Genomic DNA, 23,073 nt, shown 5'->3' with positions numbered 1-23,073 from the left:
TTATCTTTTTCAAAATTTTTTTCAAAATCAAATATTTTTCATTTTTCTTAGTTATTTTCAAAAATTTTAAAAATATTTTTCAAAAATCTTTTTCTTAATTTTACATTATATTTTCGAAAATAACATCATCAATTAATGTTTTGATTCAAAAATTTCAAGTTTGTTACTTGCTTGTTAAGAAAGATTCAAACATTGAGTTCTAGAATCATATCTTGTGATTTCTTGTGAATCAAGTCATTAAGTGTGATTTTAAAAATCAAATCTTTTTCAAAATTAATTTCAATCATAACTTTTCAAAAATATCTTCTTATCATATCTTTTTTCAAAAAAAACTTGATTTCAAAATATCTTTTCTAACTTCCTAACTCCTTATCTTTTCAAAATTTGTTTCAACTAACTAACTAACTTTTTGTTTGTTTCTTATCTTTTTCAAAACTACCTAACTAACTCTTTCTCTCTAATTTTCGAAAATATCTTCCCTTTTTTTCAAAAATTCTTTTTAATTAACTAATTATTTTAATTTTTGATTTTAATTTTCGAAAATTACTAACACTTTTCAAAAATTATTTTCGAAAATTACTAACTCTTTTTCAAAAATTATTTTCGAAAATCCTTCTCCCTCATCTCCTTCTAATTATTTATTCATCTACTAACACTCCTCTTCATCTCACATCACTGCTCCTATCCTTACCCTTGTGTTTGGATTCTTCATTCTTCTTCACCCCTATTCCTTTTCTTCTTCTACTAACTATAAGGAACCTCTTTACTGTGACATAGATGATTCCTCTTCTTTTCTTGTTCTCTTCTCTTTCTTATGAGCAGGAACAAGGAAAAAGGCATTCTTGTTGAAGCTGATCCAGAACCTGAAAGGACTCTGAAGAGGAAACTAAGAGAAGCTAAGTTACAACAATCCAGAGACAACCTAATTGAAAATTTCAAACAAGTAAAGGAGATGGCAGCCGAACCCAACAACAATAATGCAAGGAGAATGCTTGGTGACTTTACTACACCAAATTCCAATTTACATGGAAGAAGTATCTCCATTCCTGCCATTGGAACAAACAACTTTGAGCTGAAACCTCAATTAGTTTCTCTGATGCAGCAGAACTGCAAGTTTCATGGACTTCCATCTGAAGATCTTTTTCAGTTCTTAACTGAATTCTTGCAGATATGTGATACTATTAAGACTAATGGAGTAGACCCTGAAGTCTACAGGCTCATACTTTTCCCTTTTGCTGTAAGAGACAGAGCTAGAGTGTGGTTGGATTCTCAACCCAGAGACAGCCTGAACTCTTGGGACAAGTTGGTCACGGCTTTCTTAGCCAAGTTCTTTCCTCCTCAAAGGTTGAGCAAGCTTAGAGTGGATGTTCAAACCTTCAGACAGAAAGAAGGTGAATCCCTCTATGAAGCTTGGGAAAGATACAAGTAGCTGACCAAAAAGTCTCCTTCTGACATGCTTTCAGAATGGACCATCCTGGATATATTCTATGATGGTTTATCTGAGATATCAAAGATGTCATTGGACACTTCTGCAGGTGGATCCATTCACCTAAAGAAAATGCCTGCAGAAGCTCAAGAGCAAATTGACATGGTTGCTAATAACCAGTTCATGTACACTTCTGAGAGGAATCCTGTGAGTAATGGGACGCCTATGAAGAAGGGAGTTCTTGAAATTGATACTCTGAATGACATACTGGTTCAGAATAAAATATTGACTCAGCTAGTCAATATGATTTCTCAGAGTCTGAATGGAATGCAAGCTGCATCCAACAGTACTCAAGAGGCATCTTCTGAAGAAGAAGCTTATGATCCTGAGAACCCTGCAATAGCAGAGGTGAATTACTTAGGTGAACCTTATGGAAACACCTATAATCCATCATGGAGAAATCATCCAAATCTCTCATGGAAGGATCAAAAAAAGCCTCAACAAGGCTTTAATAATGGTGGAAGATATAGGTTTAACAATAGTAAACCTTTTCCATCATCCACTCAGCAACAGACAGAGAACTCTGAACAAAATACCTCAAATTTAGCAAACTTAGTCTCTGATCTGTCCAAGGCTACTGTAAGTTTCATGAATGAAACAAGGTCTTCCATTAGAAATTTGGAAGCACAAGTAGGCCAGCTGAGTAAAAGGATCACTGAAATCCCTCCTAGTACTCCCCCAAGCAATACAGAAGAAAATCCAAAAGGAGAGTGCAAGGCCATTGACATAACCACCATGGCCGAACCTGTAAGGGAAGGAGAGGACGTGAATCCCAAGGAGGAAGACCTCCTGGGATGTCCAGTGATCAATAAGAAGTTTCCCTCTGAGGAACCAAAGGAATCTGAGACTCATCTAGAGACCATAGAGATTCCATTAAACCTCCTTATGCCATTCATGAGCTCTGATGAGTATTCCTCTTCTGAAGAGAATGAGGATGTTACTGAAGAGCAAACTGCCAAGTTTCTTGGTGCAATCATGAAGCTGAATGCCAAATTATTTGGCATTGAGACTTGGGAAGATGAACCTCCCTTGTTCACCAATGAACTAAGTGATCTGGATCAACTGACATTGCCTCAGAAGAAACAGGATCCTGGAAAGTTCTTAATACCTTGTACCATAGGCACCATGATCTTTAAGGCTCCGTGTGACCTTGGTTCAGGAATAAACCTCATGCCCCTCTCTGTAATAGAGAAACTGGGAATCTTTGGGGTGCAAGCTACTAAAATCTCTCTAGAGATGGCAGACAATTCAAGAAAACAGGCTTATGGACAAGTAGAGGACGTGTTAGTAAAGGTTGAAGGCCTTTACATCCCTACTGATTTCATAGTCCTAGATACTGGGAAGGATGAGGATGAATCCATCATCCTAGGAAGACCTTTCCTAGCCACAGCAAGAGCTGTGATTGATGTGGACAGAGGAGAATTGATCCTTCAAATAAATGAGGACAACCTTGTGTTTACAACTCAAGGATCTCTCTTTGCATCCATGGAGAGAAAGCATAAAAAGCTTCTCTCAAAACAGAGTCAAACAAAGCCCCCACAGTCAAACTCTAAGTTTGGTGTTGGGAGGCCACAACCAAACTCTAAGTTTGGTGTCAAACCCCCATATCCAAACTCTAAGTTTGGTGTTGGGAGGTCTCAACAAAGCTCTGCACATATGTGAGGCTCCATGAGAGCCCACTGTCAAGCTATTGACATTAAAGAAGCGCTTGTTGGGAGGCAACCCAATGTTTATTTATCTAATTCTCATTGTTTTTCATGTTTTATTAGGTTCATGATTATGTGGAGTCACAAAATAAATATAAAAATTGAAAACAGAATCAAAAACAGTAGAAGAAAAATCACACCCTGGAGGAAGACCTTACTGGCGTTTAAACGCCAGTAAGAAGCATGTTTTGGGCGTTCAACGCCAGAACAGAGCATGATTCTGGCGCTGAACGCCAGAAATGGGCAGCATCTGGGCATTTGAACGCCAGAAATGCACCCTGGAGAAGAGCTGGCACTGAACGCCCAGAACAAGCATGGTTCTGGCGTTCAACGCCAGAAATAGGCTACAAATGGGCATTCAACGCCCAGAACAAGCACCAATCTGGCGCTGAACGCCCAGAGTTGTGTGCAAGGGCATTTTGCATGGCCGATTTGGTGCAAGGTTGTAAATCCTTGAACACCTCAGGATCTGTGGACCCCACAGGATCACCTCAGGATCTGTGGACCCACAGGATCCCCACCTACCTCCACTTACTTCTTCTCACCCCTCTTTCACACAATCCCATAAACACTCTTCCCCAAAACACTTCACCAATCACCTCAATCTCTCTTCCCTATCACCACTTCATCACTCACATCCACCCACTCTTCCCCATAAACCTACCCCACCTACCTCCACTTACCTTCAAAATTCAAAATCAATTTCCCACCCAAACCCACCCTAAATGGCCGAACTTACCCCCCTCCCTTCCCTATATATACCCCTCCATTCTTCCTCATTTTCTCACAACACAACTCTCCTTTCTCTTCTTGGCTGAAACACACCTCCCCCCTCCTCTCCATATTTTCTTCTTCTTCTTCATCTATTCTTTCGTTTCTTGCTCGAGGGCGAGCAAAATTCTAAGTTTGGTGTGGTAAAAGCATAAGCTTTTTGTTTTTCCATTACCATTGATGGCACCCAAGACCGGAGAATCCTCTAGAAAAGGGAAAGGGAAGACAAAAGCTTCCACCTCTGAGTCATGGGAGATGGAAAGGTTCATCTCCAAAGCCCATCAAGACCACTTCTATGATGTTGTGGCCAAGAAGAAGGTGATCCCCGAGGTCCCTTTCAAACTCAAGAAAAATGAGTATCCGGAGATCCGACATGAAATCCAAAGAAGAGGTTGGGAAGTTCTAACAAACCCCATCCAACAAGTCGGCATCCTAATGGTTCAAGAGTTCTATGCCAATGCATGGATCACTAGGAACCATGATCAAAGTAAGAACCCGGACCCAAAGAATTATATTACAATGGTTCGGGGGAAATACTTAGATTTTAGTCCAGAAAATGTGAGGTTGGCGTTTAACTTGCCTATGATGCAAGGAGATGCACGCCCCTACACTAGAAGGATCAACTTTAATCAAAGGTTGGACCAAGTCCTCATGGACATATGTGTGGAAGGAGCTCAATGGAAGATTGACTCCAAAGGCAAGCCGGTTCAATTAAGAAGACTAGACCTCAAGCCTGTGGCTAGAGGATGGTTGGAGTTCATCCAACGCTCCATCATCCCCACTAGTAACCGATCTGAAGTTACTGTGGATCGGGCCATCATGATCCATAGCATCATGATTGGAGAGGAAGTAGAAGTTCATGAAGTCATCTCCCTTGAACTCTACAAAATAGCCAAAAAGCCCTCCCCTGGGGCAAGGCTAGCTTTTCCTCATCTTATTTGCCATCTATGTTACTCAGATGGAGCTTTCATAGAAGGAGACATTCACATTGAGGAAGAGAAGCCCATCACTAAGAAAAAGATGGAGCAAGCAAGAGAGCCCATTCATGGAGCTCAAGAGGCGCAGGAAGATCATCACCATGAGATCCTGGAGATGCCTCAAATGCATTTTCCTCCACAAAACTATTGGGAGCAAATCAACACCTCCCTAGGAGAATTAAGTTCCAACATGGGACAACTAAGGGTGGAACATCAAGAGCACTCCATCATCCTTTATGAAATAAGAGAAGATCAAAAAGCAATGAGGGAGGAGCAACAAAGACAAGGAAGAGACATAGAAGAGCTAGAGGACATCATTGGTTCCTCAAGAAGGAAACGTCACCATCACTAAGGTGGACTCATTCCTTGTTCTTACTTTCTCTATTTTTCGTTTTCTATGTTAAGTGATTATCCATGTTTGTGTCTTCATTACATGATCATTAGTATTTAGTAACTATGTCCTAAAGTTATGAATGTCCTATGAATCCATCACCTCTCTTAAATGAAAAATGTTTTAATTCAAAAGAACAAGAAGTACATGAGTTTCGAATTTATCCTTGAACTTAGTTTAATTACATTGATGTGGTGACAATGCTTCTTGTTTTCTGAATGAATGCTTGAACAGTGCATATGTCTTTTGAAGTTGTTGTTTAAGAATGTTAAATATGTTAGCTCTTGAAAGAATGATGACAAGGAGACATGTTATTTGATAATCTGAAAAATCATAAAAATGATTCCTGAAGCAAGAAAAAGAAGCAAAGAACAAAGCTTGTAGAAAAAAAAAAGAAAAAAAAATAGGCAAAAAAAATAGAAAGAAAAAGAAAAAGCAAGCAGAAAAAGCCAAAAGCTCTTAAAACTAAGAGGCAAGAGCAAAAAGCCAATAACCCTTAAAACCAAAAAGCAAGAGCAATAAAAAGGATCCCAAGGCTTTGAGCATCAGTGGATAGGAGGGCTTAAAGGAATAAAATCCTGGCCTAAGCGGCTAAACCAAGTTGTCCCTAACCATGTGCTTGTGGCGTGAAGGAGTCAAGTGAAAACTTGAGACAGAGCGGTTAAAGTCAAGGTCCAAAGCAAAAGAAGAGTGTGCTTAAGAACCCTGGACACCTCTAATTGGGGACTTTAGCAAAGCTGAGTCACAATCTGAAAAGGTTCACCCAGTTATGTGTCTGTGGCATTTATGTATCCGGTGGTAATACTGGAAAACAAAGTGCTTAGGGCCACGGCCAAGACTCATAAAATAGCTGTGTTCAAGAATCATCATACTGAACTAGGAGAATCAATAACACTATCTGAACTCTGAGTTTCTATAGATGCCAATCATTCTGAACTTCAATGGATAAAGTGAGATGCCAAAACTATTCAAGAGGCAAAAAGCTATAAGTCCCGCTCATTTAATTGGAGCTATGTTTCATTGATAGTTTGGAATTTACAGTATATTCTCTTCTTTTTATCCTATTTGATTTTCAGTTTCTTAGGGACAAGCAACAATTTAAGTTTGGTGTTGTGATGAGCGGATAATTTATACGCTTTTTGGCACTGTTTTTAGTATGTTTTTAGTAGAATCTGGTTACTTTTAGGGATGTTTTCATTAGTTTTTATGTTAAATTCATATTTCTGGACTTTACTATGAGTTTGTGTGTTTTTCTGTGATTTCAGGTATTTTCTGGCTGAAATTGAGGGACTTGAGCAAAAATCAGATTTAGAGGTTGAAGAAGGACTGCTGATGCTGTTGGATTCTGACCTCCCTGGACTCAAAGTAGATTTTCTGGAGCTACATAACTCAAAATGACGCGCTTCTAATTGCGTTGGAAAGTATACATCCAGGGCTTTCCAGCAATGTATAATAGTCTATACTTTGAACGAGTTTCGATGACGTAAAAGGGCGTTGAACGCCAGTTCTACGTTGCTGTCTGGAGTTAAACGCCAGAAACAAGTCACAAACCAGAGTTGAACGCCAGAAATACGTTACAACCTGGCGTTCAACTCCAGAAAGAGCCTCTGCACGTGTAACATTCAAGCTCAGCCCAAGCACACACCAAGTGGGCCCCGGAAGTGGATTTATGCATCAATTACTTACTTCTGTAAACCCTAGTAGCTAGTTTATTATAAATAGAACTTTTTATTATTGTATTAGACATCCTGGATTGTATTTTTGATCCTGTGATCATGTTTTGGGGGCTGGCCATTCGGCCATGCCTGGACCTTCATCACTTATGTATTTTCAACGGTAGAGTTTCTACACTCCATAGATTAAGGTGTGGAGCTCTGCTGTTCCTCAAAGATTAATGCAAAGTACTACTGTTTTTCTATTCAATTCAACTTATTCTGCTTCTAAGATATTCATTTGCACTTCTACCTGAATGTGATGAACGTGACAATCATCATCATTCCCCATGAACGCGTGCCTGACAACCACTTCCGTTCTACCTTCGATTGAATGATTATCTCTTAGATCTCTTAATCAGAATCTTCGTGGTGTAAGCTAGATTGATGGCGGCATTTATGAGAATCCGGAAGGTCTAAACCTTGTCTGTGGTATTTTGATTAGGATTCTGGGATTGAATGACTGTGACGAGCTTCAAACTCACGAGTGCTGGGCGTAGTGACAGACGCAAAAGGAGGGTGAATCCTATTCCAGCATGATCGGGAACCTCAGATGATTAGCCGTGCTGTGACAGAGCATTTGGACCATTTTCACAAGAGGAGGGGAAGTAACCATTGACAACGGTGATGCCCTTGCATAAAGCCAGCATTGGAAAGGAGTAAGACTGATTGGATGAAGACAGCAGGAAAGCAGAGATTCAGAAGAACGAAAGCATCTCTACACGCTTCTCTGAAATTTTCACCAATGAATTACATAAGTGTTTCTATCCCTATTTTCTGTTTAATTAGTATTATTTTCGAAAACTCCATAATCAATTATTATCCGCCTGACTGAGATTTACAAGGTGACCATAGCTTGCTTCATACCAACAATCTCCGTGGGATCGACCCTTACTCACGTAAGGTTTATTACTTGGACGACCCAGTGTACTTGCTGGTTAGTTGTATCGAAGTTGTGACAAATTATGAATCGAGATTAGAGCACCAAGTTGTTGGAGCCATTACCAGAGATCACACTTTCGTGCACCAGTCTTCATGGATGACTTTTCAGTATTTGGAGACTCATTCAGCTCCTGCCTTGACCATTTAGCACTTGTTCTGAAAAGATGCCAAGAGACCAACCTAGTTTAAACTGGGAAAAATGTCACTTTATAGTGACTGAAGGAATTGTCCTTGGGCATAAAATTCCAAACAAGGGAATAGAAGTGGATCAAGCTAAAGTGGAAGTAATTGAAAAATTACCACCACCTGCCAATGTTAAGGCAATCAGAAGCTTTCTGGGACATGCAGGATTCTATAGGAGGTTTATAAAGAATTTTTCAAAAATTGCAAAACCTCTAAGCAATCTGCTAGCTGCTGACACGCCATTTGTGTTTGACACAGAGTGTCTGCAGGCATTTGAAACTCTGAAAGCTAAGCTGGTCACAGCACCAGTTATTTCTGCACCAGACTGGACATTACCATTCGAACTAATGTGTGATACTAGTGACCATGCCATTGGTGCAGTATTAGGATAGAGGCATAACAAGCTTCTGCATGTCATTTATTATGCTAGCCGTGTTTTAAATGATGCACAGAAAAATTACACAACCACAGAAAAAGAGCTGCTTGCAGTGGTTTGTGCCATTGATAAGTTTAGATCATACTTAGTAGGATCAAAAGTGATTGTGTACACTGACCATGCTGCTCTTAAATATCTACTCACAAAGCAGGATTCAAAGTCCAGGCTCATAAGATGGGTGTTGCTTCTGCAAGAGTTTGATATAGAAATAAGAGACAGAAAAGGGATAGAGAATCAAGTAGCTGATCACCTGTCCCGGATAGAACCAGTAGCAGGAGCATCCCTCCCTCCTACTGAGATCTCTGAAACCTTTTCGGATGAGCAATTGTTTGCTATTCAGGAAGCTCCGTGGTTTGCAGACATTGCAAACTATAAGACACACGGTTCTCCTTCTGTAACCATGGAGAGAAAGTATGAAAAGCTTCTCTCAATACAGAGTCAAACAAAACCCCCACATTCAAACTCTAAGTTCGGTGTTGGGAGGCCACAACCAAACTCTAAGTTTGGTGTTCAGAGGCCCCAACCCTGCTCTGATTATCTATGAGGCTCCATGAGAGCTCACTGCCAAGCTGTTGACATTAAAAAAGCACTTGTTAAGAGGCAACCCAATGTTATTTGATTATATCTATTTATTTTCCATGACTATTTTATGTTTTCTTTAGGTTGATGATCATGTGAAGTCACAAAAACAACTGAAAAATCAAAAACAGAATGAAAAACAGTATTAAAAACAGCACACCCTGGAGGATAAGCTTACTGGCATTTAAAATGCCAGTAAGAAGCATCAGACTGGCGTTTAGCGCCAGAAAGAAGCATCAGACTAGCGTTTAACGCCAGAAGGAAGCATCAAGCTGGCGTTTAACGCCAGAACAGAGCATCAACTTGAAGTTTAACGCCAAGAAAGGGAAAAAAGCTGGCGTTTAACGCCAGAAACAAGCAGCAGTCTGGCATTAAACGCCAGGATTGCACTCTAAGGGCGTTTACACGCCTAAATGGAGCAGGGATGATAAGTCCTTGACTCCTCAGGATCTGTGGACCCCACAGGATCCCTACCTACCTCACCATTCATATTCAAACCATTTTCCTCCCAAACCCAACCCCTCATACACACTACTACCCCCTTGGCCGAACCTTACACACACCTCCATCTCCTCCATTTCTTCTTCTTCTCCTCCATTCTTTCTTCTTTTGCTCGAGGACGAGCAAACTTTTAAGTTTGGTGTGGAAAAAATCCCGCTTTTTGTTTTTTCCATAACCACTAATGGCACCTAAGGTCGGAGAAACCTCTAGAAAGAGGAAAGGGAAGACAATTGCTTCCACATCTGAGTCATGGGAGATGGAGAGATTCATCTCACAAGCCCATCACTAAGAAAAGGATAGAGCAAACAAGAGAGCCCACTCATGGACCTCAACAAGAGCATGAGGAAATTCCTCATCATGAAATCCCTGAGATGCCTCAAGGGATGCACTTTCCTCCACAAAACTATTGGGAGCAAATTAACACCTCCCTAGGAGAATTAAGTTCCAACATGGGACAACTAAGGGTGAAGCACTAAGAGCACTCCATCATTCTCCATGAAATTAGAGAAGATCAAAGAGCTATGAGGGAGGAGCAAAAAAGGCAAGTAAGAGACATAGAGGAGCTCAAGAGCACCATTGGTTCTTCAAGAGGAAGAAGATGCCACCTTTACTAAGGTGGACCCGTTCCTTAATTTCTTTGTCTATTTATTTTTTCTGTTTTTGTTCTCTATGCTTTATTTATGTTTGTGTCTTATTACATGATCATTAGTATCTAGTGTCTATGTCTTAAAGCTATGAATGTCCTATGAATCCATCACCTTTCTTAAATGAAAAATATTTTAACCACAAAAGAACAAGAAGTACATGATTTCGAATTCATCCTTGAAATTACTTTAATTATTTTGATGTGGTGACAATACTTTTTGTTTTCTGAATGAATGCTTGAACAGTGCATATTTTTGATATTGTTGTTCATGAATGTTAAAAATTGTTAGCTCTTGAAAGAATGATGAAAAGGAGAAATGTTATTGATAATCTGAAAAATCATAAAATTGATTCTTGAAGCAAGAAAAAGCAGTGAATACAAAAACTTGCAGAAAAAAATGAAAAAAAATGAAAAAAAAGAAAGAAAAAGAAAAAGCAAGCAGAAAAAGCCGAAAGCTCTTTAAACCAAAAGGCAAGAGTAAAAAACCAGTAACCCTTTAAACCAAAAGGCAAGGGTAAAAAGGATCCAAGGCTTTGAGCATTAATGGATAGGAGGGCCCAAAGGAATAAAATCCTGGCCTAAGCGTCTAAACCAAGCTGTCCCTAACCATGTGCTTGTGGCGTGAAGGTGTCAAGGAAAAATCTTGAGACTGAGCGGTTAAAGTCGTGATCCAAAGCAAAAAGAGTGTGCTTAAGAACCCGCACCTCTAATTAGGGACTCTAGCAAAGCTGAGTCACAATCTGAAAAGGTTCACCCAGTTATGTGTCTGTGGCATTTATGTATCCGGTGGTAATACTGGAAAACAAAGTGCTTAGGGCCACGGCCAAGACTCATAAAGTAGCTGTGTTCAAGAATCAACATACTGAACTAGGAGAATCAATAACACTATCTAAATTCTGAGTTCCTATAGATGCCAATCATTCTGAACTTCAAAGGATAAAGTGAGATGCCAAAACTGTTCAGAGACAAAAAGCTACTAGTCCCGCTCATCTAGTTGGAGCTAAGTTTTATTGATATTTTGGAATTTATAGTATATTATCTTCTTTTAATCCTAATTGATTTTCAGTTGCTTGGGGACAAGCAACAATTTAAGTTTGGTGTTGTGATGAGCGGATAATTTATACGCTTTTTGGCATTGTTTTCTAGTAGTTTTTAGTATAATTTAGTTAGTTTTTACTATGTTTTTGTTAGTTTTTATGCAAAAATTACATTTTTGGACTTTACTATGAGTTTGTGTATTTTTCTGTGATTTCAAGTATTTTCTGGCTGAAATTGAGGGACCTGAGCAAAAATCTGATTCAGAGGCTGAAAAAGGACTGCAGATGCTGTTGGATTCTGAGCTCCCTGCACTCGAAATAGATTTTCTAGAGCTGCAGAAGCCCAATTGGTGCGCTCTTAATTGCGTTGGAAATTAGACATCCAGGGCTTTCCAGCGATATATAATAGTCCATACTTTGCCCAAGTTTTGATGACGCAAACTGGCGTTTAAACGGCAACTTCCTGCCCTATTCTGAAGTTAAACGCCAGAAACAGGCTGCAACCTGGCGTTTAACTCCAAGAGAAGTCTCTACACGTGAAAGCTTCATTACTCAGCCCAAGCACACACCATGTGGGCCCCGGAAGTGGATTTCTGCACTATCTGCACTTAGTTACTTATTTTCTGTAACCCTAGCTACTAGTTTAGTATAAAAACTACTTTTAGAGATTTATTTTGGACCTCATGACATTTTTACACGTTTCAAATTGTATTTCTGATGGCATGAGTCTCTAAACCCCATGGTTGGGGTGAGGAGCTCTGCTGTGTTTCGATGAATTAATGCAATTACTACTGTTTTTCATTCAATCACGCTTGCTTCTATTCTAAGATATTCACTCGCACTTCACCCTGATGAATGTGATGATCCGTGACACTCATCATCATTCTCACCTATGAACGCATGCCTGACAACCACTTACATTCTATCTGCACTAGCTTGAGTGTGTATCTCTTAGCCTCCTGGTTCACGATCAGAGTTTTTGTGGTATAGGCTAGAATTATTGGCGGCCATTCCTGAGATCCAGAAAGTCTAAACCTTGTCTGTGGTATTTCGAGTAGGATCTGGGAAGGGATGACTGTGACGAGCTTCAAACTCGCGAGTGTTGGGCGTAGTGACATACACAAAAGAATCAATGGATTCTATTCCAACATGAGTAAGAACCGACAGATGATTAGTCGTACGGTGACAACGTATTTGGACCATTTTCACTGAGAGGATGGATGGTAGCCATTGACAACGGTGATCCACCAACATACAGCTCACCATGGAAGGATCCTTGCGTGCGTGAAGAAGAAGACAGTAGAAAAGCAGAGATTCAGAAGATAGAGCATCTCCAAAACCTCAATCTATTCTCCATTACTGCATAACAAGTATTTATTTCATGTTCTTTTACTTTTCATAAACCCAACCATTTTTATTATTAATTTCCTGACTAAGAATTACAAAATAACCATAGCTTGCTTTAAGCCGACAATCTCCGTGGGATCGACCCTTACTCACGTAAGGTATTACTTGGACGACCCAGTGCACTTGCTGGTTAGTGGTACGAGTTTTGAAAAGTGTGATTTACAATTCGTGCACCAGATACTGAGAAGGATCATTACCTCCGTGGAAGTTTCATTATTCTAGTTTGTTTTCTTACTTTCTTTACTTTTTACTACCCATTGATCCTGTTTGGATAGGTATGTTGCATTTTGGGATTAATTAATACAAGAACCTTTTTACTTTTAATTGATTTTTAATTATTGTCTATCATGTTTTCCTTTTATCCCGCTTTTAATTCTGTGAAGTTTATATTCATGATAATGGAGTAGTTCTCTAACTTGATTGGGAGTTGATTGAAAGGAGAACCTTGAGTTGGGATACTCAAGTGTTAATTCTAATGGGTAGTTGATGACTGACAACTCTAGTCTCTTACTCTAATCCCTTCTTAGGAAAGGATTAGGACCTGTGACATAGTTGGTTAGTTAGTTACTGAACTTTTCCTTATTAATTAAGGGATGACCAAGTAGAGCAACAACCTTTTATTATTAAACTTGGGAAATTTCAACAAGGATAGAAATTCCAATTAATCTTCTCCCAATCAAGGTTTTTAATTTAATTATATAAATTCTCTCATTAATTTCCGCTGTTTAATTTTACAATTACTTATTTTCCTATTTCTCAAACTCAAAATTTCTGGGAAAACCTCTAACCAATAAGCTGCACTCTTTTGTCAACTCGTTGGGAGACGACCTGGGACTCATACTTCCAGTAATCTTATTCTTAAATCTGTGATAACTCTTCTAAATTGACAAGCGGATTTTTGCTGGTTAAGAACTGTACTTGCAACGCATTTTTATTATTAATTTCTTAATCGGCCAATTTCTGCCATGTCAATTTTTGGCGCCGTTGCCGGGGAGTTGCAATAGTGTGCTAATTTATTAGTTGGAATTTATTTATTTACATTTTTATTTTATTTTGTTTTATTACCATGAGCTATATGTTTCTTTTGTTGAATGACGCGTTCACTTCCTGATCCGAGCTTAGCCGCATTTGATCCTGAAATTGAAAGAACTCTTTCACGTATTAGGCGAGCTCGGTGTCGGTTAGCCTCTGAGGGTGGTGAAGTGGTTGTTGCCAATTCACCAGTCTTATCTGAGAGCAAATCTGAATGGCCATTTGAGGAAGAAACAAGCTCCTCTACTACTGATTCATTTGATTTACGCGCAGGTAACATGGCAGCACCCAGGAGGATTACTCTCTAGGAGGCAGGAGCCCCAAACTTTACTCTGCAACCGTATCAAGCGCGTCACCCAAATCTGGCTGCAGATTTTGAACTAAAGACTGCGCTAATCAACTTGATACCCAAGTTTCATGGCTTACCCGCTCAGGAGCCTATAAAGCACCTCAGAGATTTTCAGACAGCCTGTTCTACTATTCGGCGTCATGGTGCAGATGAAACTTCTGTTCTGCTAATAGCTTTCCCGTTTTCTCTTGAGGGAAAGGCGAGAGAGTGGTATTACTCCCAACCTGAAGCAACTGTTACCAACTGGGACACGCTCAGGAGAGAATTCTTGGAAAAATACTTTCTGGCTGAAGTTACAGACAGACTAAGGAAGGAGATTTCCTGCATCATCCAAGCTGAATCAGAAACCCTTTATAAGTACTGGGAGCGCTTCAAGAGTCTGCTGGATGCATGCCCCAACCACATGATTGATAAGTTGGTATTGATCAGCTACTTCACACAAGGCATGAAGCCTCAGGATAAGACCACGTTGGATGGTGCTAGTAATGGGTCTCTGAAAAAGTACAAGACAGCAGATGAGGCGTGGCAATTGATCAGCGACTTAGCTGAGTCCACTAGAAATCACAGGCACAGGAACAGCCACTCAAAGACTATTGCAGAGGTTTCCTCTAGCATTGAGACTACTGCTCTCACATAGAGTATATGTGAGATGACCAACCTACTACAATAATCTCAACCTCCCTCACCTCAACATAGTCAACAACTGGTTCCTTAGAGAGTATGCAGAATATGTGCTGATTATAGTCACTATACTGATGAGTGTCCACAACTCCAACATGAGGACAACACTTTGGTAGCCACTCACAATTTCTATGACCGCCCAAATCAAGGATATTATCAACAAGGCAGCAGCTATAACCAGGGTGGGAACTATAACCAAGGTTAGCAAGACCACTCCAACTAGGGGTGGAGAGATAATTCTAACCAGAGCTGGAGGGACAACCATAACAGAAGAGGGAGAGACAACCAGGAAAATCAACGGTGGAATAATAACAACAATCAGAATAACCAGTATCAGTAAAACCAGAACCAGCCTTACAGAGCACCTCATCTAAGGCAGTCTCAAGGACCTCAGCACAACCAACAACAGGCCCCTCATATCAGCTATCCCCCTTCTTCTTCTCATGATGAACAACTTTAGTCTATTGAGCAAAGGCAAAAGATCATGGAGAGCTCGCTTAGCTCCACCTTAAACGGTCTGACCTCTGCTGTACAAGCTCTTGCCTCACAGATTGGATCAATGAACAACTCCAACAACCAGCCTTCAAGCTCTAATGGAATTCCTTCTCAACCATTACCCAACCCCAAAGGTGGCATCAATACCATTACTTTGAGGTCCAGAACCACACTGCAAGAGAGGAATCCTGAGGAGCCAAGCTCACAAGAACATGCCTCAATGGAGGATATGGTTGAAGTGGAGGAGGTTGAAGAAGAAGATGAAGTGCAAGACTTGGTTGAAGAAGAAGTAGCTTACCCTAGGAATGGAGCACCAAGGAACGCAGAAGCTGCAAGAGATGCAGAAGCTGTAGGAGATGCCATCCATATCCCATTTCCACACCTTGCAAGAAAGTCCAGAAAGCAGATGGAACTTGATCCTAAAATGGTAGAAATCTTCAAAAAGGTTGAGGTAACTGTTCCTCTTTTTGATGTTATTCAGCAAGTACCTAAATATGCGAAATTCCTAAAGGATTTGTGCATATATAAGGACAAGATTAATGAATTAGAAACTATTCCTTTAGGTAGTTCCATATCTGCTTTAATGGGGGGCATACCTGAAAAATGTAGTGACCCAGGTCCATGCATGGTTAACTGTACCATTGAGGGTGTAATATTTTCTGACTGCATGTGCGATTTAGGAGCGTGCGTGAGTATTATGCCTTTGTCTATATATGATGCTTTGAGGCTCCCTCCTTAAAAAGGTCGGCAGCTTGTTTTGTGTTAGCAGATAAAAGCATTATTACAGTGGTTGGAATTGCTGAGGACGTGGTGGTGAGCATTAAAGGGCTCACGTTTTCTATTGACTTCTATATCTTGGAGATGCCCCAAAATGACTCAAGAAAGCCGTCATCCATCCTGCTTGGAAGACCATTCCTGAAGACTTCAAAGTTCAAGCTGGATGCCTTTTCAGGAACCTATTCTTTTGAGATAGACGGCCGAGCAGTGATCTTCAATCTGAATGAAGCTATGAAGCATCCTCCAGAAGATCATTCCGTCTTCCAGTGCGACATCATTGATGAGACTGTAGCTGTAGTCCACCAGGAGGAAATAAAAGAGATGCACATGGAGCAGGGTCCAAGTTTTGGAAAACCCTCTGAACACAATGAGGACACCTTGCCATTATCACTAGCTTCAGAGGATCCAGTGCCCAATCAGGAGCAAAAATTGGAGTTAAAGCCCCTTCCACCCCACTTCAATTATGCTTACCTTGAAGATAATCAGAAGCTCCCAGCCATCATTGCAAGGTAACTTACTTCCCAACAAGAGGAGCAGCTGCTTAGTGTACTGAGAATACACAAGAAGGCCATTAGGTGGAGCTTGGCGGATATAGTAGGCATCAGCCCTCAAGTTTGTGAGCACAGAATATACTTAGAAGAGGGAGCAAAGCCTGTCTGTCAACCCCAAACAAGATTGAATCCCACCATCTTAGAAGTTGTCAAGAAGGAAGTGACAAGGCTACTTGAAGCAGATATTATCTACCCCATCTCAGATAGTGAATGGGTCAGCCCAGTACAAGTGGTACTCAAGAAGTCTGGAGTCACAATAGTAAAGAATGAGCATGGAGAACTCCTGACAACTAGAGTGCAGAATTCATGGAGGGTTTGCATTGACTATAGGCGTCTCAACCAAGCTACTTGCAAGGATCACTACCCCTTGCCATTTATTGATCAGATGCTTGATCGCCTGTCAGGTAAATCCCATTACTGCTTTTTAGATGGTTATACAGGCTATTTTCAAATTCATATAGCTCCTGAAGATCAGGAGAAGACTACTTTTACATGTCCCTTTGGAACGTATGCATATAAGAGGATGCCTTTTGTCTTATGTAATGCACCGGCTACTTTCCAAAGATGCATGATGAGTATCTTTTCAGATCTTATTGAGAACTATATGGAAGTTTTCATGAATGATTTTAGCGTTTATGGTGATTTCTTTAACCTTTGCTTTGATAGTTTAGCTAGAGTATTAGACAGGTGTGTTAGTTCAAACCTTGTATTAAATTTTGAAAAGTGTCATTTTATAGTAAAACAAGGGATTGTTCTAGGACATGTTGTTTCTAGTACTGGTATTTCCGTAGATCCAGCAAAGGTAGATGTCATTTCTAGTTTACCTTACCCCTCCTCTGTGAGGGAAGTCCGTTCGTTCCTTGGCCATGCAGGTTTCTACAGGAGATTCATTAAGGACTTCAGTAAGGTAGCATTGCCTTTATCCAGACTGCTGTAGAAAGATATTGAGTTCGAGTTCAGTGAGGATTGCATGCAAGTGTTTGATAAGCTGAAGATCGCCCTGACTCAAGCTCCGATTGTGAGAGGACCAGATTGGAGCCAGCCTTTTGAGATTATGTGTGATGCCTCCAACCATGCGGTAGGAGCGGCGCTGGCTCAGCACGAAGGTAAGGATCCTTTCGTAATTGCTTATACTTCTAAAACCTTATATGCTGCTCAATCTAATTACACTACTACTGAAAAAGAACTTCTTGCTATTGTTTTCGCTCTGGATAAATTCCGAGCCTATTTACTTGCTACTAAGGTAGTCATGTACTCAGACCACGCAGCTCTAAAGTATCTATTAGCTAAAAAAGAGTCCAAACCAAGGCTAATACGTTGGATACTGCTGCTGCAAGAATTTGATTTAGAAAGTAAGGATAGGAATGGTTCTCAGAATTTAGTGGCAGACTACTTGAGTCGCCTTGAGCACATTAAGGATGACTCCACTCCTATCAATGATGCTTTTCCTGTTGATAGCTTGCATGTAGTATCTGAAGTAGTTCCTTGGTATGCGCCTGTAGCTAATTATCTAGTTAACCATACTTTCCCTTCCAATTTTACTAAACACCAGAGAGACAAGCTGAAAAGCGAGTCCAAATATTATATATGGAATGATCCCTATTTGTGGAGGTATGGTGCTGACCAGGTAATTAGGAGGTGTGTGCCTCAATCAGAATTCCAGTCCATTTTAGAGGCCTGTCACTCATTGATGCCAGGGCATTTTGGCCAGTTTTACTGACCTTTTCTTTACTGTTTTTAGGGTAGTTTCATGTATTTCCTTAGGAAATAAGCTAGTTTTGGGTAGATATTCATTTACATCTTGATTCAAGCATACATTGTGCACTTTACATGATTTCATGAGGATTTTGCATGAATTTAATAACAAATTGGATGTTGCATTTCCCATGACTTGGACTAGAACTTTGATGTACTTTATTGCTTAATTTCAGGACAAAGGAAGCAAAGAAGAACCACATTAGTAGCTATGTTAGTTACACCAACGTTAACACTAACGTGGAATGGGAGTAACTTGCAAAGTTAATGAGAAAAGTCATTGCCAATAACGCTCTCGAAGCCATCATTACCCACGTTAAGAGTCACGTTAACTAAGCTAACGTTAACTCTAATGTGGAAGAAAGGAAATGGAGCCAACGTTAGTGACACTTAACATTATCACTAACGTTGGACCAAGCTCATAAGTGGCCACGTTAGTTGCCACGTTAACTTAGTTAACGTGGCCTCTAACGTTAAGAAGAAAAAGGGGACGCCAACGTTAGTGTCATTCAACTTTCTCACTAACGTTGGCCAAGTCACAAGAAGCCACGTTAACTCTCACGTTAACCTAGTTAACGTGGAAGCTAATGTGAAGAAACTAGGTGGTCGACAACGTTAGTGACACCAAACATTGTCACTAACGTTGGGATGAACACACACTACCCCCAAGAAGCCACGTTAACTCCCACGTTAACCTAGTTAACGTGGAAGTTAACGTGAAGAAGAAAGGTTGTCGACAACGTTAGTGACACCAAACATTGTCACTAACATTGGAAGGAGCCAACACAAGCCACAATGAGCCACGTTAACTCCCACGTTAACTTAGTTAACGTGGAAGCTAACGTGAGGAGAAGGATGATGAGCCAACGTTAGTGACATTCAACTTTGTCACTAACGTTGGAGATGGCTAGCACAGCCACATTAGAAGCCACGTTTACCTAGTTAACGTGGACTCTAACGTGGGAGCCAAGGGGCACATTGGAACGTTAGTGACAATATTAAGTGTCACTAACGTTCTCGAAGGTTGGCAAGCCTACGTTAAAAGAGCCACGTTAACTAAGTTAACGTGGACTCTAACGTAGGGAAGGGGGAGGCTTCTCAACGTTATTGGGAAAGTTGAGTCCCAATAACGTGTGCGAAGGACGAAGAGGCAACGTTAGTGGCAACGTTTGTGCCACTAACGTTGAGGTTAACGTGGCTCTTACTTGGGTGAGGAACGTTAGTGAAAAAGTTGAATGTCACTAACATTCTCGAACCCATATTTTCACTGAATGTTAACACCACTAACGTCCTGAGCTAAAGTCTCTGCCCACTTCACACTTTCTCTCTGCAAGTAAAGCCAAGCCCAATGAAGAAGATAACTGCTTCAAACTCAAGATCCAAAGGCCCAGACCCAAGACTTGAAGAGCCAACTAGAAGAGTAGAAGAGTAGTATATATAGGAGTAGCTTTGAATTATTTAGGGAGTGGGAAATTATAGGGAGCCTCTTGGCATAGAATTACTCTCTGTATTTTACTTTCTCTGTACTTCTAGTTTCATCATGTATTCTCCATCTTTGTTTTCATTTTCCAGAGCTATGAACAACTAAACTCCTTTCATTGGGTTAGGGAGCTCTGTTGTAATTTGATGGATAAATACTAGTTTTCATTATTCTTCTTCTATCTTTTCTCTTGATTTTACTTGAAAGCTTTCGATCTTCATCCAATTGGGTAGTTATCTTGGAAAAGAAGCTATTCATACTTGGATCTCTTCTGAACCTTGAAAGAGGAATGAAGAGATCATGCTAGAAATGCTTTCTCATGCTGGACCAAATTGGGTTTGGATGGATATGTGACTATAATCCTCTCAACACTTGATTTGGGAAATGCATGTGGTATAATTAGTGACCATACTTCATCTCTTCTCATGAGCAATTGACCAAGGAATTCGCTATTGATCAAGATTTGAGAGATTGAATTACAAGAAATTGTAATTCAATCACTTAAGATTGCCAAGGAGATCAATGAGTGCGTTGATTGAGGAAGAGATGAAAATGAAATTGATCCGGAGAACGCAGCATCTCCTAAGCCCAATGAACTCCCCATTTCTGATCTTACCCATTCTCTTTAATTTCTGTCATTTACTTTTATGAGCAATTCCCCCATTCCCATTTACAATTCTGGAATTTACTTTCAGTCATTTACTTTCACTTCTTTAATTCTAGCATTTACTTTTTCTGCCATTTACCTCCCCGCCATTTTATTTTCTGCAATCTCAACTCAAATTCTGATTCGCTCAACTAGAACATTCCTCTAATTAAAGTTGCTTGATCAATCAATCCTTGTGGGATTCGACCTCACTCTATTGTGAGTTTTTACTTGACGACAAATTCGGTACACTTGCCGAAGGAAATTTTTTATGAGACAAGTTTTCCGTGCATCAAGTTTATGGCGCCGTTGCCGGGGATTGATTGTGCATCAACAATGATTAAATTGGAGGATAACTAGATTGAGCATTTTATTTTTGTTTGATTTAATTTTCTGTTTGAGTCATTTACCTTCTGCTTTAGTTAATTTCTTCCCTTCCCCCTACCTTTTCTTTGTTATTTACCATTCATTTCTCTAACCCACTAACTGTTTAATATATTGCATCACTCACACTAACAGTAATTCTGACAGATATACTTTCTGCACCTATTCTCTTTGCTTGTACTTGTTGGTTGTATGACAGGGAGAAGAAGCGGGGCTTCAACTTCCTTTGATTCTGAACCTGAGAGAACCTTCCTTAGACTAAGGAGGGAGGCAAGAGAAAAATGTGTAGTTGGTGCTGAAGAAGAAGAGGAACACTTTGAGGAATACTTTGAACCAAACATGGAAGAAAACATAGAAAACCATCATGAAGAAGAAGCTCACAACCATGGCAGAAGAGGACGAGCAAATCATGCTGGGGAGGATAGAAGAGTTTTAGGCTCTTACATCAATCCAAACCCAGGAAACTGTCGAAGTAGCATTCAAAAACCAACCATCCATGCCAACAATTTTGAACTGAAGTCACAGCTCATCACCCTTGTTCAGAACAACTGTTCGTTCGGAGGAAGTGTCCAAGAGGACCCCAATCAACATCTAACCACCTTCCTGAGAATATGTGATACAGTGAAGTCTAATGGTGTTTATCCTGATGCCTATAGACTGCTCTTATTTCCATTCTCACTCAAGGAAAAGGCAGCCAAGTGGCTGGAGTCTTTCTCGAAGGAGAGCTTGACAACTTGGGAAGATGTGGTGAACAAATTCTTAGCAAAATTTTACCCTCCTCAACAAATCAATAGGCTGAGAGCTGAGGTCCAAACTTTCAGGCAACAAGATGGTGAGACTCTGTGTGAAGCATGGGAGAGGTTTAAGGACCTGACAAGGAGGTGTCCACCAGATATGTTCAATGAATGGGTGCAGCTGCACATTTTCTATGAAGGGCTCTCTTATGAGTCAAAGAAGGCCGTAGATCATTCATCCGGAGGATCTTTGAACAAGAAGAAAACCATTGAGGAGGCCATAGATGTCATTGAAATTGTAGCAGAGAATGACTATTTCTATGCTTCCGAAAGAGGGAACACAAGATGAGTAATGGAGCTAAACAATGTAGATGCTCTGCTGGCCCAAAACAAGCTCATTACCTAGCAGCTGGCTGACCTCACCAAGAAGATGGAGAGGAACCAAGTAGCAGCAATCACCACTTCATCAACAACCCAAGAAGGAGTGAATGAAGAAGCAGAGGGAAGTCAGGAGCAAGCCAATTACATTGGGAATTCACCTAGGCAAAACCATGATCCATACTCCAAGACCTACAACCCTGGATGGAGGAATCACCCAAACTTTGGGTGGGGAAATCAACAAAACCAAAGCCGTGATCAAAGACACCCAAATCCCAACAATGCAAGCCACCAACATTTCACATCTAGACCATATCAACACCCCAATAACAACACCTCTCCACATCCACATCAAAACCAAAATAACTTACCTCATCCTTCCACCTCTAATTATAATCTACAATCATTTGATGACAGACTCTTAAGGATTGAGAATCTACTTGAAGGCATAGGCAAGGAGATTTAAGACAACAAGGTGTTCAAGGAGGAAGTGCGAGCCAGTTTCAAGAACCAGGGAGACACAATCAAGAGGTTGGAATCTCAAGTGGGGTATCACTCTGAACAAATTCTCAAACCCACAGATGGATTCCCAACTGACACAGAGAAGAATCCAAGAGGTGAAACAAAGAAAGTAAGATGGGAAGATTACAAGATGGTCACTATAAGTGATAAGGAGACTGAGGACAAGCCAAGCAAGCTGTCAGAACAACCTAAAGATACCTCAGTAGAGAAGAAGGAAAAAGATCATCAAGAACCAGAAATCTCACAACAGGAGCTGCTGAGACTCTATGCACATTTTCCCCAACTGCTCAATGGTGCTATGGAGAAGAGAATATACTCAAGGTTTCTAGATTTGTTTGCATCTCTGCATGTCAACATACCATTCATCAAGACTATTCAACAAATGCCTGCATACATCAAGTATATGAAGGAGCTGCTTCCCAGAAAAAGCTCACTCAAGGGAGGCCAAACTATAGTGATGAACAAGGAGTGCAGTGCCCTCATTCAACCACAGTTGCCTACGAAAAGAAAAGATC

The 23,073-nt window shown here is 40.4% G+C and overlaps 1 non-coding gene across 1 annotated transcript; it reads right to left on the bottom strand.

Moving 5' to 3' along the window:
• Positions 1-21,716: 21,716 nt before the first annotated feature.
• LOC112773517 (small nucleolar RNA R71) lies at positions 21,717-21,823 on the bottom strand. Its single transcript, XR_003188064.1, has one exon. It is a non-coding gene; the product is annotated as a small nucleolar RNA R71 (small nucleolar RNA).
• Positions 21,824-23,073: the final 1,250 nt, after the last annotated feature.

Source organism: Arachis hypogaea, chromosome 18, assembly GCF_003086295.3.
Source record: "Arachis hypogaea cultivar Tifrunner chromosome 18, arahy.Tifrunner.gnm2.J5K5, whole genome shotgun sequence".
Taxonomy (NCBI): Eukaryota; Viridiplantae; Streptophyta; class Magnoliopsida; order Fabales; family Fabaceae; genus Arachis; species Arachis hypogaea.
Note: the sequence above shows the minus strand (reverse complement) of the source record. Positions and strands in the feature narration are given on the sequence as shown.